Below are 14,440 nucleotides of genomic sequence, written 5' to 3' on the forward strand. Positions count from 1 at the left end.
CCGGTGAGAACAGGTGGAAAGGTTTCCCGGCGTGGCGGTTGGGTCACAGCGCGCCGGCCAGCGCGGCGGGCGGCCGCGGGCCGGGACGACAACCGAGGTGCTTCGGCGGCCCGCCGACAACGTTGACAAATCGTGTTTTGTATTTTACACTCGCACAAGTTCACACGGGTCGCCAGTGCGACACTGTGCGAAATTTGTTCTCAACGGGAATAAAGTGAGTCGGTGACAAACAAAAATCGGCACGGAGCACCGTACCGGAACTTATCCCTCGCATGTGTAGGGGGGTCGCATGGACCCCCCCATGGTTTTTCGCGAATAACTCGCGTAAAAAGCGGCCGATCGCAACAAAACTTTCAGTACCCTCACATTGATCAATTTTACACCTACCCTGAAAATTTCATGACCCTGACCCAAATGACCTTTGACCTGTGACCTCTTTTCCGAGACCATGTTTGGCCGGAATCGCGATTCTGCGTATGTCGGCTCGCCGGCATTAGCCGCGCGTTTGCAAGCTTTTCGTGGTTTCAAACGTTCAAACATGTGAATTGATGTTGCTTCCATGCATTAGGGTGGGTGTCAAGGTCACATGAAGGTCAGGTCAGGTCATTGACCTTTGGTGACCTCGGGTGACCTCGGTTCACTTTTTCGAGCTGTACATATTTCTAGGCTAGTTTTTGGAGCTGAATTCCAATTTAGCAACAATTTGAATATTTACGAAGTAGTTTTGGTGCCTTCGTAACATGTTACGAAGCTGTCAGAGGCGGTTGACACGTACTACGAATACCCGTCACGACGCCTACTGATTGACCTGACCTGACCTGACCCGACCTGGTCTAAATGCTTTAAGACACCATCTGGGATCAAAACTAACACGATATTCGTGATCAGCACCCCGAAAAAAACCCTTAGCAACCACAATTTACGACTTTCTAACAGGTCCCGGTTTTCCCGATTTTGGGTCATTGACCTGACCTGGAAGGTCAACCAATGACCTAGGACCTTAAAATTGGGTATCATCGGCTTCCTCTCGTCACGGGCAACACGCTCGTTTTTTTTCCGCGAAGCTCTAGCTCGATCAGGGGCCAAACGGCAAGGGGGGGTCCAACCGACCCCCCCCCTACACATTAGAAGCTGGCAAACGCCGCACACATGCGAGGGTTATGGCCATTTAGCACGTTTTGTCAGTTTACCCGAGGACCATGTAAAGGGCACAGTGGGTGGCGACATTCATTCTTGCACTGGTCGTTTGCCGCTGGCACTGTCAGGGAGCCGACCAAGGTAACTACCACCCTCTCGATAAACTGCAGGAATTGAGCTGCTGCTCACACCTCGGTACATACCGAGAGACAATGGCGCCGCGTCTTCCGTGGGTGAAAACCGACACTTTTCTGGCTTTGAAAATTGCAGCCTGCATTTGAAAAAAAATGCATTTGCATTTGAGCCTGCAGTGAAGTATGCAAAAGTCAAATAAATATGTGACGCCTCAATCAAAAATGAATTTATCGGTGCTTTTGATAAAGCTATTTTAGATTTACACCGAAAGAGTAGTACCTTGCTTGAAATACTCGTGCTTCTACCTCATGCTGCTTGTCACGGAAAATTTATTTTCTACCATGGATCTGGTAAAGCACTAATGGCTCTGTCTACCACCAACGGTAAGCTACCAAGGCTTGTGGTAGGTTATCATCACTGTAAGACATCATAGAATGCCACCAATCAGGGTGCAGTCACATTGATCTGTAAAGAGCTGCTGACGGGCCCCGGTAGCTCTGTTTGCTATAGGGTGAAGTCGTATAAGAGTACGCACTTAGTGGATTTCTTGCTCTCATTTGTTTAATATTTGAAAGAAAGAACTCGCAAATAGGGAATATTAAAGTTCATTGAATTAGCCATCAACCCATGGGGCAACGATCCTTCAGCGTAAATGGAAGTGGTCTAAAACTGACATTTTCTGAACCGCTGCAGTTGCGTACTCTTACCGCCTGGGGTGTGTAAGAGTACGCACGCCAGGCGGGTGGAGTACGCAAGCATATGAACACACACCTATGCAGCTTGTACTGTCCAAATGCTTGACTTCAAACTCAGAAGGCATTTAAGTTAATTCTAGTATCCAAAAAGAAAAACATAAAATAAATCTTTGAAGTCTATAAATCAGGAAATAATCATGTCGTGTGTTTCTTAAAAAAAAAATGTACAATCAAAAGGGAGAATAACTCGTATTTGGAAGAATTTCGGGTACGCATCTGCATCACAGTGCTCCATTGATGATATACCTACAAAACAAACGTCATTGAGCGATAGATTAATAATTTCATATTTCTGTAGGTATATTCGATTTAATGTATAATTCTGCGTACTCTTACCCTCCTGAACAGTGCGTCCTCTTACCGTACATGCAATTCGCGCACAAAACAACCCCGAAACGTTGTGCAAAACTTCGCAAACAGAATATTGCACTGCATAGTATTTCCCCAGATAACCTCACAAGTTTCCCACAACAATCACGGAAATGTACCTTATCTCAACTGCCAAGTATCAAAATTATTGTACCATACCATAATAATATCATAACGCTCGAAAATAATATTCATCGCCTTAAACTCAACAGCGTCACCGCTCAACGCCCACGTTCCGTTGGTGACAAGCACGCACTGGCGGCTTCATGTCACTTCATGAACTCGACAAGCCCGCGTTGCTAAGCAACCAAAACAGCTGATGCGTACTCTTATCGCCCGCGTACTCTTACCCGCCCTTACCCTACTCTTCGTCAGGCGTGTGACACATTCATGGCAGCTGGGACCTGACCGATAAACTGTGGCAAACGGTGGCGTGCAGATTTCTACCGTGAAACCCACCAAACCCACTCTTTCTCTTGATATGCAGACATTAACCCGCGCCGGGCCGGTGCTCTGAGATTCCGCGCCGGGCCGCGGGGGGGGGGTTTGAACACTCCCCCTTCTAACTCGGCTCCTGGGCCACGTAGCGACACGCGGTAAGCGGCAATCGAAAGAACGTCCAAAATAAGGAAGAAAACACTTAGGTCATTTTTTGGGTCAGATCAAAGGTCAGGTCACCAGAGGTCACCAAAGGTAAAATGTTGACTATTTCAACATTTTGGAAACTGCCAGCGGCTATCTCGGGAACCGATAGAGCTACAGCGCGGCGCCGCAAAAAAAAAACGCATTCGATAGCCCTTTTACAGACCTTTCTGAGTAATGTTCACAGATTTGACCTCAGGTCAACGGTTTAGCCTCCAGAGGGCAAAAACTCCAAAAATAGCCGTTTTTACGAAAAACGTTTTTTCGGCAATAATTTTTGACTCAAAAAAGCTATGACATTACTTTTGCCAGCTCGTATTCTTTTGGTACTTCATGTAGTTATAAATGCTATTGTTTAGCTAGGGCAGAGACATTCTAGCATAAAAACATTCAAAACACCAGCTTCGTTTATTAGTTACGGGAGCTTTCGAAAGACGTTCGTCTTTCTTCGTCAGCCTGTCTTAAAAGCATTTAACACGCGCACCGACGGGGGAGGGGCGGATATCCGCCCCCCTGAGGTTTTTCGCGAATAGCGGGACCATCTCGTCTACGACATGTCATCACGGCCCCACCCCGTGCCGTGCTGCCACCACACCACCGAACGCCACTGACCAGCCCTAAGGTGTCGGCGGGTGTGCCTCTTTTCTACGGCCATTTTCCAGCGGCCGGCCGGAGCCAGTCGCGGGAGGCGCTGCTGATTGGTCCGTGCGTAACGCGCGAGCCGCAGAAGCGTCTGCTGATTGGTCTGTGCGTGGCGCACGTGCCGCAGAGGCGTCTGGTGATTGGCCAGCTGCCTGGGCTGCGCCGTCTTCTGCCTCCTTGGCCGGGACGCTCCACCTCCTGGTCAGTGGACGTGGCGCCGGCCGAGCGTAGCCGCAGGACCAGTGGCGGCTTCTGGTCCTATCTGACCGTATAGTTCTGAGACTCCAATCCGTGTTTTTGTTCGAAAATCACACTACTTTGTTTGCAAAAATTACTTTTTACTGCAACAATAAGTAGTAATTTTCGCATCATTCATTTTCGCTGAAGATAGGTAGTCGGGGAGAAAAGTTCATGGATTTATTCTTTTCTATTTAAATTCTCATAGCTATGCTCTTTGCGAGGACGCTAAGAAGAATACATAACTAATAAATTGGCGTTCATGAAATGCATACGGCTGTTCAGGATTGACATAGTATCTACCGAAAAAATATATGCACCATCTAGGTGGAGAATTGACATAATACCAGGGGGTGCTTTTCCAGCACCTGGCGAGTGGCAGCATCAAATTAGCTTGCGCAGTAAAGCACATATAAGCGCGCTTTCCAACAACATCACTATTATCGCGACTTACGCAAAGCAGCTTGTGTCTCAGATGAAATGCAAGCAACCATTGGAGCATTATTACGTGGTAACCTTTTAACCCTCGCCCGCACATGGGGGGGGGGGTTGCCACCCCCCCCCCCAGGTAGTCTTTCTGCTCTGCACTCGACATTTTTTGAGCTAGAAAGCTGATTTTTGGTATAGCTGCTCCTCTATCCTTTCTTGATGTCCACTGAAAATTTCAAGTTTCTGTGATTTCTGGTTTCGGAGATATGACCTTGTTTTTCAGGTCATGTCATGACCCAAATGGCCAATACTCAACATCTTGCGTTTGCCATGGGCCTTATGAGCTTTTGACACCCTGATTTCGGCTTTTTTTGCCAGTCTTACCTCCCACCTATCATGGAACATGTTGTTCGACGATGTACAGGGGTCAAGGTCAGGGTCAAGGTCAACCTAGGTCATCTAAGATAATTGCGTTTTAGGCAAGCTGAATTTACTTTTTTTGAAGTTTTTTGACTGCATTGTTGGTAAAAGCTTCTCAGATCATGATTTCATGTAATATGGACCCCAAAAACAATCGGTGCACACATCAGTATACACACAGACACACACAGACATACAAACACATATAATTGACCTTGACCTAACTTGACCTGAAATGACCTCAGCAGCAAAATTCTGGTCGGGTAGTGTGACAAAGAGGTTCTAGCTGGCTTGGCACCAGAAAACAGCATCGTCATCGGTATTTGATAAGCAGCACACTTGATATCCAACGATGACCCAAAACAGCAACATTTTTTAGTTTGACCTGACCTGGAAGGTCAATGACTGACCTGAGAAGGTAAAACTGGGTATCATTGGATTCGTCTCTTCCCAAAGAATCTTTTTGGTCTTTACAGCTAAGCTCTATCTCCAACAGGAACGAAATGGCGCGGGGGGGGGTGGCAACCACCCCCCCCCCCATGTGCGTTCTAGGATGGGAAAATGGCATGTGCGGGCGAGGGTTAATTTCAGGGGCGTGCTCGAGTTCTCCCCAAACCCCTAATTCTCCACCCCTGATATGCACAGATATGCCATTTATTAATATGACTCTTTTAAGGAAAAGCGTATCTTCAGAGGCTGCATTTTGATTGTTCTGGGGACCCATCCATATTACAATAAATCGAGTATTAAATAAGCATAGACGTGCTTCAAATTGCAGTCTCATACCTCAACTGCGATGTGTATCATTATGCCACAGGCAATACAAGGCTCATGTCAACTGCGATCAGACGTAGCCGGTGAGTCCATCTCCCGCTCGCTAAGCCTGCTGTACGTGAGTGAGTGGTCAGTACGGGGAGGCCGATGGCACGCCGCCGCCGGCCCGGCCTGACCAGTGGAGCGTCTGGCTATCGTCGAGCCGTGCACGGTGTGTTCCGTTTCCGGCGGGCTGAGTCCCTCGGCCGTGCCGGGCCGGCGCACGGTCTTGCCGAATACCAGATTAGCGCGAATTTAATCAAAAACCCGACTTTAGATAAACTGTTATTTATACCTATCAATGGGTAGGAAATTGTCCGAAGTTATCGGATAGAACCTTATTTTCAAGCCACTTTATCATTTGAGGACTTATATCCCTGCCGAAAGTAGACCCACGCTCCGGTTCCTGAAATCGGGCTATGGTACTGAGAAATATGTCCAGTTTTCAATGTAAATTTTACGGAAGCATCGAGAAGATATATGAGAAAATAGCATATCACCGGATAGCACAATTCATGATGAAGCTGTTTCTGCTATCATGGTAGTTTTTCAATGAATGGTTCCTGAGTTTAATGAGTTAGAACAGGAGCCCTGCATGTGTATCGTTCTCAAAATAGTATTTCATAAAGAAGTTGGAAAATGTCAAAATGGATAAAAATGGATATGACGAATAGGGCATGGCTGAACTCTCCGCACATTTCTGAACACAAGCGAGCAAGTTTCAGCTGCCACTTTTTGCCTATTTGCCGTCAATTCAGCTTTGAACATGTCTAGTCGGCCGCCCGGCGCGACCTGACCAAGGTCGGGGGCGGCGCGGCCGAATAGGCTCCAGCCTAATTAACTATCTCAAGCACACGGAATCGTGATTTCATGCACTCCTTGCAAGGTCCGATGCTTCACTTTTGCATTATTGGCCTTACGTGACGTCATTTATGACGTCACTAGGGTAATAAGAGTTTTTCGTCAATAACTCCTGATCAAATTGAGCTAGCGAGTCGGGAAAGCCACCAATGGACTCAGGAAGACCTGCCGAATCGAATGATATGCAACATGACCTCCTTCGACCAACTTCGTGATCTGGGGGGGCTCTAACCTGACCTTGACCCGAGGTCAACACCTTAAGTTGACTTCAGCCGAACAAAAAGTATACCATTCGACGCACCTGAGCGAGGCGAACACGATGATGCCAAAATTGCGGCTCTGCGGCATTTTTTCGCGAAGTTATTAATAAAAAACGAATCCGTGCCTTGGGCCACTTGACCTGAACTCAGAGGTCACAGGTTAACCTGAGACCTTAAAATCGGATACCAGTTGCTGCGTCTCGTGACGGCACACACGCTCGGTTTTTCCGCGAGGCTCTAGCTTCATCAGGGGCGAAACAGCGACGGGGGTCGTACCCCCCCCCCCCCCGTCGGCCGGCGAAGGGGGTATTTTGAAAACCAATAGATCCGGCGAGGGGTAAACGTCAGTTTTGGAACCAGAGAACAATTTTCAGTGGATCCCAGCGGCGCTGGGATTAAATTCGCGCTAAATTGGTGTTCGGCCACACTGTGCGGCGGTGGCGCGTCTCGCTGTGGCCGTCTGTCCGATCGGCCGCGTCCCCCTCACCGACCCCTCCGGCCGAGACGGGTCCGTCTGGCGAGAGGTTCGGAGCGGTGTGTCCATGTGGAGTGAATGCACTGCTAGCCACTGCAGCTATTTGGTGTCCGGCTGCCGGAACAGAGTGTCGGAGCGGCGGCAGAGGAGTGACGGGATCTGTTTGTGGTGGATTCTGACGGAGCTGACCACCGGCACAATAAGGCTGCAGCGGCACCAGCCACGAGGAGGGGGCTGCAGCTGGGAGTGTCACCGGACCGCTCTCCGTGCCGGCAGCTGACACTGACCGGTGGCCGGTCTGACACTGTCAGGGGCTGCAGTGTCAGTGTGTCAGTTCAGCTGACAGTCGGAGCACCAGCAGCTGGACACAGCTGACACTGTATATATATAGACCACTGTCACTGCGACACTGACACGGACTGGGACGGCACGACGGTGTGACGTCACACTGGCCTCCAACACGGCCTCCAACAGCTGCACCCGGCTGTGGGCACGGACACACCGGCTGCAGCCAGTAACGCTCGCCGCTGTGCTGGAGCCGCCCGCTGGCCACAGCAGGGACGGGGGCTGACAATCGTCCCGCACTGCAACGGAAAGGACACACGACGGCAACGGGGGTGACTGCTGTGGTGAGATTTTCCGATAAATACGGGAATGGTTGTGAGCTCGGTATTATTTTGTGTATATTTGACGAGAGGTGACCGGTTGATTTTGTGAGTGCGTTGATGGACAGTCGAGGGTGATTAGTTGATTTTGTGAGTGCGTTGATGGACAGTCGAGGGTGATTAGTTGATTTTGTGAGTGCGTTGATGGACAGACGAGTCCCCGTGGTTGACAGCGAGACAAGCCCGCTGCTGGATGTGCTGTGACAGTGTGTCGGTGCTTGTTGTCGGTGTCGGGTGGTGCAGCTGGCGGCGGCCCGCTGCCATACGGGAGCGGTCGGTCGGCAGGCCGCTCGGCGGCTCGTCCAGCCGGTAGTTGGTGTCAGATCTCTGAGGCCGGTGGGTCAGAGCCGGTGAGCCCGGTCAGGGCACGGCCGGAGCACGGCCACGGCCCCGGCGGCGGCACGGCGTGCTTGTCAGTGGGCCGGCCGTGACCTGGCGGTGACCGGTCGGTCTGTCTGCCGACCGACCACCGGTCGAGCCCCGACCGACCACTGGGACGGCACCGGTGGATGATCAGGGGGGCGGGCGGGACATTTGAGACCATTGATCAATGGAAGACCATCGTTATTCGTTCGTGACTGCTGATTACATAGTTCAGAGCGTATGTTGTGTATGTTTCTCGATAAACAGGGGTGTGTGTTGTATGTGAGTGAGTGGTCAGTACGGGGAGGCCGGCTGGCCGGAGGCCGATGGCACGCCGCCGCCGGCCCGGCCTGACCACTGTAGCGTACTGGGAGCAGCGAGGTCTGAGGCTGTCACCTCGGCGCCGCGGGCAGCGTCGGCCGGCCGCCGCCTGCCCTGTCCTCTCCGGTGTGGACGGAGACGAACATCGGACATAGGAGCGTCCCCGGCGGCCGTTTGTCCCAGTTGTGGGGCCATGCCGGCGCGTCGGACGGCACGGAGGGGGTGTCGGGTCGTAGCCATGTGACTGCACGGTAGTGTGTAAGGTCGATCGACGAATACATGGTGCATTGCAGAAGACAGTCCAGTTGACCACGTGACCTCGAGTGACCCTGCACAGCGGACTGGGGAGAGGAGAAGGACAGGGTTGGGGGCTCAGCGGCCGCCGCCGAAACGGACACTCAGATATAGGGAAGGGACAGTCGGCAAAGACAGTCCCACCGGTCCCACTCATGGGGTAGGGACAGTCGGCAGAGACAGTCCCACCGGTCCCACTCATGGGGTAGGGACAGTCGGCAGAGACAGTCCCACAGGTCCCACTCCTGGGGTAGGGACAGTCGGCAGAGACAGTCCCACCGGTCCCACTCATGGGGCAGGGACATTCGGCAGAGACAGTCCCACCGGTCCCACTCATGGGGTAGGGACAGTCGGCAGAGACAGTCCCACCGGTCCCACTCATGGTATAGGGACATTCGGCAGAGACAGTCCCACCGGTCCCACTCATGGGGTGGGGACAGTCGGCAGAGACAGTGCCACCGGTCCCACTCATGGGGTAGGGACAGTCGGCAGAGACAGTCCCACCGGTCCCACTCATGGGGTAGGGACAGTCGGCATAGACAGTCCCACCGGTCTCACTCATGGGGTAGGGACAGTCGGCAGAGACAGTCCCACCGGTCCCACTCATGGGGTAGGGACAGTCGGCAGAGACAGTCCCACCGGTCCCACTCATGGGGTAGGGACAGTCGGCATAGACAGTCCCACCGGTCTCACTCATGGGGTAGGGACAGTCGGCAGAGACAGTCCCACCGGTCCCACTCATGGGGTAGGGACAGTCGGCAGAGACAGTCCCACCGGTCCCACTCATGGGGTAGGGACAGTCGGCAGAGACAGTTCCACCTGTCCCACTCCATGGGGTAGGGACAGTCGGCAGGGACAGTCCCACCGGTCACACTCATGGGGTAGGGACAGTCGGCAGAGACAGTCCCACCGGTCCCACTCATGGGGTAGGGACAGTCGGCAGGGACAGTCCCACCGGTCCCACTCATGGGGTAGGGACAGTCGGCAGAGACAGTCCCACCGGTCCCACTCATGGGGTAGGGACAGTCGGCAGGGACAGTCCCACCGGTCCCACTCATGGGGTAGGGACAGTCGGCAGGGACAGTCCCACCGGTCCCACTCATGGGGTAGGGACAGTCGGCAGAGACAGTCCCACCGGTCCCACTCATGGGGTAGGTACAGTCGGCAGAGACAATCCCACTGGTCCCACTCCTGGGGTAGGGACAGTCGGCAGAGACAGTCCCACCGCGGTCCCGCCCTCGGAGGCCGATGGGCGACTCCCACCACGAGTCCTCGGTGGGTGATGGGACCGGTGGGCGACTCCCACCACCAGTCCCCGGTGGGTGATGGGACCGGTGGGCGACTCCCACCACCAGTCCCCGGTGGGTGATGGGACCGGTGGGCGACTCCCACCACCAGTCCCCGGTGGGTGATGGGACCGTCGGTGACCCGCCGGGCCGACGGTTGTTCCCGCTGCCCTCTGCTACCGCCGGCCGACAGCCAGCCGGCAGCTCTCTTGTGGCGGCCGTCGGCGCCGCTCAGTGACCCACGGGGCCGGCGCTGAGGTGCCGCGGCGCGCCGCCCCCCGAGCTACCCAGTGGCGGTCCGTGGACACGCGTCTGGTGACGCACCGCCCCGCCGCGCCCCACCTGGGCCGTGACCTGGCCGGCGGCGGCGGTGGCGGCGGCGGCGGCGCGCCGGACGGTCACCAGTAGAGCTCCGACAGAGTCTCGGACCGACCGGACCGTGCAGCGAGCAGCGAGCCGGGCAGCCGCGCCGAGGGGCGGGCCGGGCGGCCGAGCCGGTCCGCACCTCTGACCAGTCGGAGGGGCGGGCGGTACGTCCGGTCCACACCTCTGACCAGTCGGAGGGGCGGGCGGTACGTCCGGTCCGGTCCGCACCTCTGCCCAGTCGGAGGGGCGGGCGGTACGTCCGGTCCGCACCTCTGCCCAGTCGGAGGGGCGGGCGGTACGTCCGGTCCGCACCTCTGACCAGTCGGAGGGGCGGGCGGTACGTCCGGTCCGCACCTCTGTCCAGTCGGAGGGGCGGGCGGTTCGTCCGGTCCGCACCTCTGCCCAGTCGGAGGGGCGGGCGGTACGTCCGGTCCGCACCTCTGACCAGTCGGAGGGGCGGGCGGTACGTCCGGTCCGCACCTCTGCCCAGTCGGAGGGGCGGGCGGTACGTCCGGTCCGCACCTCTGACCAGTCGGAGGGGCGGGCCGTACGTCCGGTCCGCACCTCTGTCCAGTCGGAGGGGCGGGCGGTACGTCCGGTCCGCACCTCTGACCAGTCGGAGGGGCGGGCGGTACGTCCGGTCCGCACCTCTGCCCAGTCGGAGGGGCGGGCGGTACGTCCGGTCCGCACCTCTGACCAGTCGGAGGGGCGGGCGGTACGTCCGGTCCGCACCTCTGTCCAGTCGGAGGGGCGGGCGGTTCGTCCGGTCCGCACCTCTGCCCAGTGGCCACTGCAGTGTCCGTGTATGGCCCCAGAACACGCCACGGGTGTCTCCCGAGCCGTGTGTGTCTCCGAGTCGGTAGTGTGTCCAGCCGGTGTTGGACAAGTGCCGCTGGCCGGCCGTGGCGGCTGGAATGGAGGGCCGGGCACGGGCCGGCCGGCTCATCCGCCGGCGGTGGGAGGCCCGGTGTCAGCTGTGGGTCACTGACCAGCACCGAACACTGCAGTTGTGAGGGGAACGGGTGCAGGCCATACAACACACACAGAACTGCAACAGGGAACTACTTACATGACACCAGTCAGAGTGGCCAAAACACATGTGTGATGAGCAGGAACCTCAGAAAAGGTATATGTGTGGTCTGATCCCACGTAGTTATCCTGATATCGGATCCGATGGGATCCTAGATCCACCCAAATGGCTCGAGACGGCAGCTGATTTACCCGAGGCGGCTTCCAGACCTGATCCCAAATGACGGCGGGTAAAACGGTGTGTCGTATATACAGGTTATCGTCCGCCCGGCACCGGGGAAGGCGGTGAAATACGGCGAGTGGCGATCCAGCCAGTCAGTGTGTGGCCGCCGGTTAACGGTGAACTGCCACGCTGGGCCTGTATAGATATATACGACACCTGTTGATGATGTGCACGGAACAGAAGGACCGGGCCTCGACGGCCGACGGTGTGCTCTGGAGCCGGGACCGCAGCTCGGCAGGTCACAGCAGCGGCGGCACAGCGGCGCAGAAACACCCCCCCCCCCCTCTGGTGGAGCCAAACTGTACTCAGGTCACCAGGACATTAGCACAGATGATGAGGTAAGCTCCGAAGGTAGCTGTTTTCCAGGACAAAGACTGGACATGTGTAAAATGTATTAGTCAAAGCGCAGCCGATTATCAGTAGCATGGCCAAGTGATAACTATAAAATCTAAAAAGCCGTTCCGGAGTCGGAGTCAAGGCAGCTTGATCGACACGGACTCCGACTCCGACTCCCAGTCGGTCGGTAGCCCAATTACCCCCCTGTACGAAGCAGAGGACACAAAACATGGCGGCGCGCACCCGGGCCGTGACGGCGTGCTTCCGTGAACCGAGTCGGACAGACGCGAGGACACTCGTTATGACCGGTGCCGTCAGAGCTCTACACAATTCAGTAGCATCCAGCTGACTATATCCGACCGTTGAATAGCCGGCTATATCATACCCAGGGTTACATTATCCACAATACCCGACCGGTAATTACCCACTACATCGCATCAGTTCATCCAATTACCCACAATACTCGCCCGGTAACTATTGCCCTAGGCTACAGATGGTACATCTGAAGCGTCTCCTCTCGTGTATATAGTAGACATCGTGTTTGACGTCTCGAGTCTCGGCGTGCGCCGCGCTCCGCCGGTGGAGAGCGGGGCGGCTGACGGACCAATCAGCTGACGGACCAATCAGCTGTCTGACCAATCAGCTGACGGACCAATCAGCTGACGGACCAATCAGCTGACGGACCAATCAGCTGACGGACCAATCAGCTGACGGACCAATCAGCTGACGGACCAATCAGCTGACTGACCAATCAGCTGACTGACCAATGGTCAGCTGACGGACCAGTCAGCTGACGGACCAATCAGCTGACTGACCAATCAGCTGACGGACCAATGGTCAGCTGACGGACCGGTCGCCGCCCCGGGCCGGGTGACGGCCGCCGGCCGGGACCGGAGCGGGCGGGCGCGGCGCGGCCGGCCGCCGTCTGAACTGGCACCGCGTGTCTACTGCCAGCTCGGACGGCAGCTAGCCAGTAGTCGAGTAGAGCTGTCCGTGTGGGACGTGTCACAACACGCTCAGCACGGCGCTCAGCACCGCCGAGCCGAGGTGCAGCCAGACCCGGGGGGAGCGGTCACGTGACCGAGCCGTCCGACTCCACCGGGGGACGGTCACGTGACCGAGGCCGGCCGTGCCGCCGGGACCAGGCGCGGTGAACCGAGTCGGACGGTCAGAGACGTGGGTTCTACATACAAAATAGCGTAATGCCACGATCGGAAGTCTCCCCAGCACATCACTTTTCACCGTCCAATTACCCAAAACACCCACCCGGTAATTACCCACTACATCACATCTTCCGTTCAGTTACCCACATTACCCACCCGATAACTACCCACTACATGCCATCTCCCGTGCAATTACCCACAATACCCGCCCGGTAATTACCCACTACATCACATCCGTGTGCTACTACTACATCTACACTACAACTACTATAACTAGATCACTACACTAGAGCGGACACAGGGGCCGTGTGCCGGCTGACCGGCGCCGCTCTCAGTGCCGGCTGGTGCAGCACACACGGCAGCAGTCAGCTGGCGGCCCCGGCCGACTGGCTCGGCCTCTCTGCAGTCAGCTCATCACTGCACGGTCGGTAGTGCAGCGCATCAATACTACCACTCCCACACTATGACCCAATCGCCTTCCTGGCTCTTCAGCTGATCGTACAGCTGCCCTGTGGACAGAGCAGAGACACGTCTGAGGTGGACACGTCACACACAGACAGACAGACACAGACAGCGGTACAGCCATGTCCACACACCGCCGGACAGTGACGTCACACACAGGACAGACGGCTGACGTGACGTCACCGTCGGCCGTGGTGGCCGTGACGCGACACGTCACCGTCCGTGACGTGGCCTGCGGCGGTGGTCGAGTGTGTGTGACTGAGAGGCCGGTGGCGCCGTGCAGCGTCTGTTGTGAGGGACTGACTGGTCAGAGGCGCGGCGCGCGGCGCCCTCTCACCTACCGGGGACCAAGAGACTGATGGTACGGGGCAGGTGCGCCTTCTTCAGGGCGGTCAGCACGGCCCGGCCGGTGTCTGCCGTGCAGTGAAGGTACAGATCCCACAGCAACCGACACGACTTCACCAGTCTGTAACAGAGCAGAGCAGCAGAGCCGTCACACACAAACACAGCGGTACCAGCCGGCCGGACGTACGAGTCAGTGTCAGTGTCAGTAGTTCAGTGTCGGTGTGTTGGTGTCAGTGTCAGTGTGTCAGTGTCAGTGTGTCAGTGTCAGTGTGTCAGTGTCAGTGTGTCAGTGTCAGTGTCAGTGTCAGTGTCAGTGTTAGTGTCAGTGTCAGTGTCAGCGTGTCAGTGTCAGTGTGTCAGCGTGTCAGTGTGTCAGTGTCAGTGTGTCAGTGTCAGTGTGTCAGTGTCAGTG

Source organism: Amphibalanus amphitrite, unplaced genomic scaffold, assembly GCF_019059575.1.
Source record: "Amphibalanus amphitrite isolate SeventyFive unplaced genomic scaffold, NRLGWU_Aamphi_draft 000271F_arrow, whole genome shotgun sequence".
Lineage (NCBI taxonomy): Eukaryota > Metazoa > Arthropoda > Thecostraca > Balanomorpha > Balanidae > Amphibalanus > Amphibalanus amphitrite.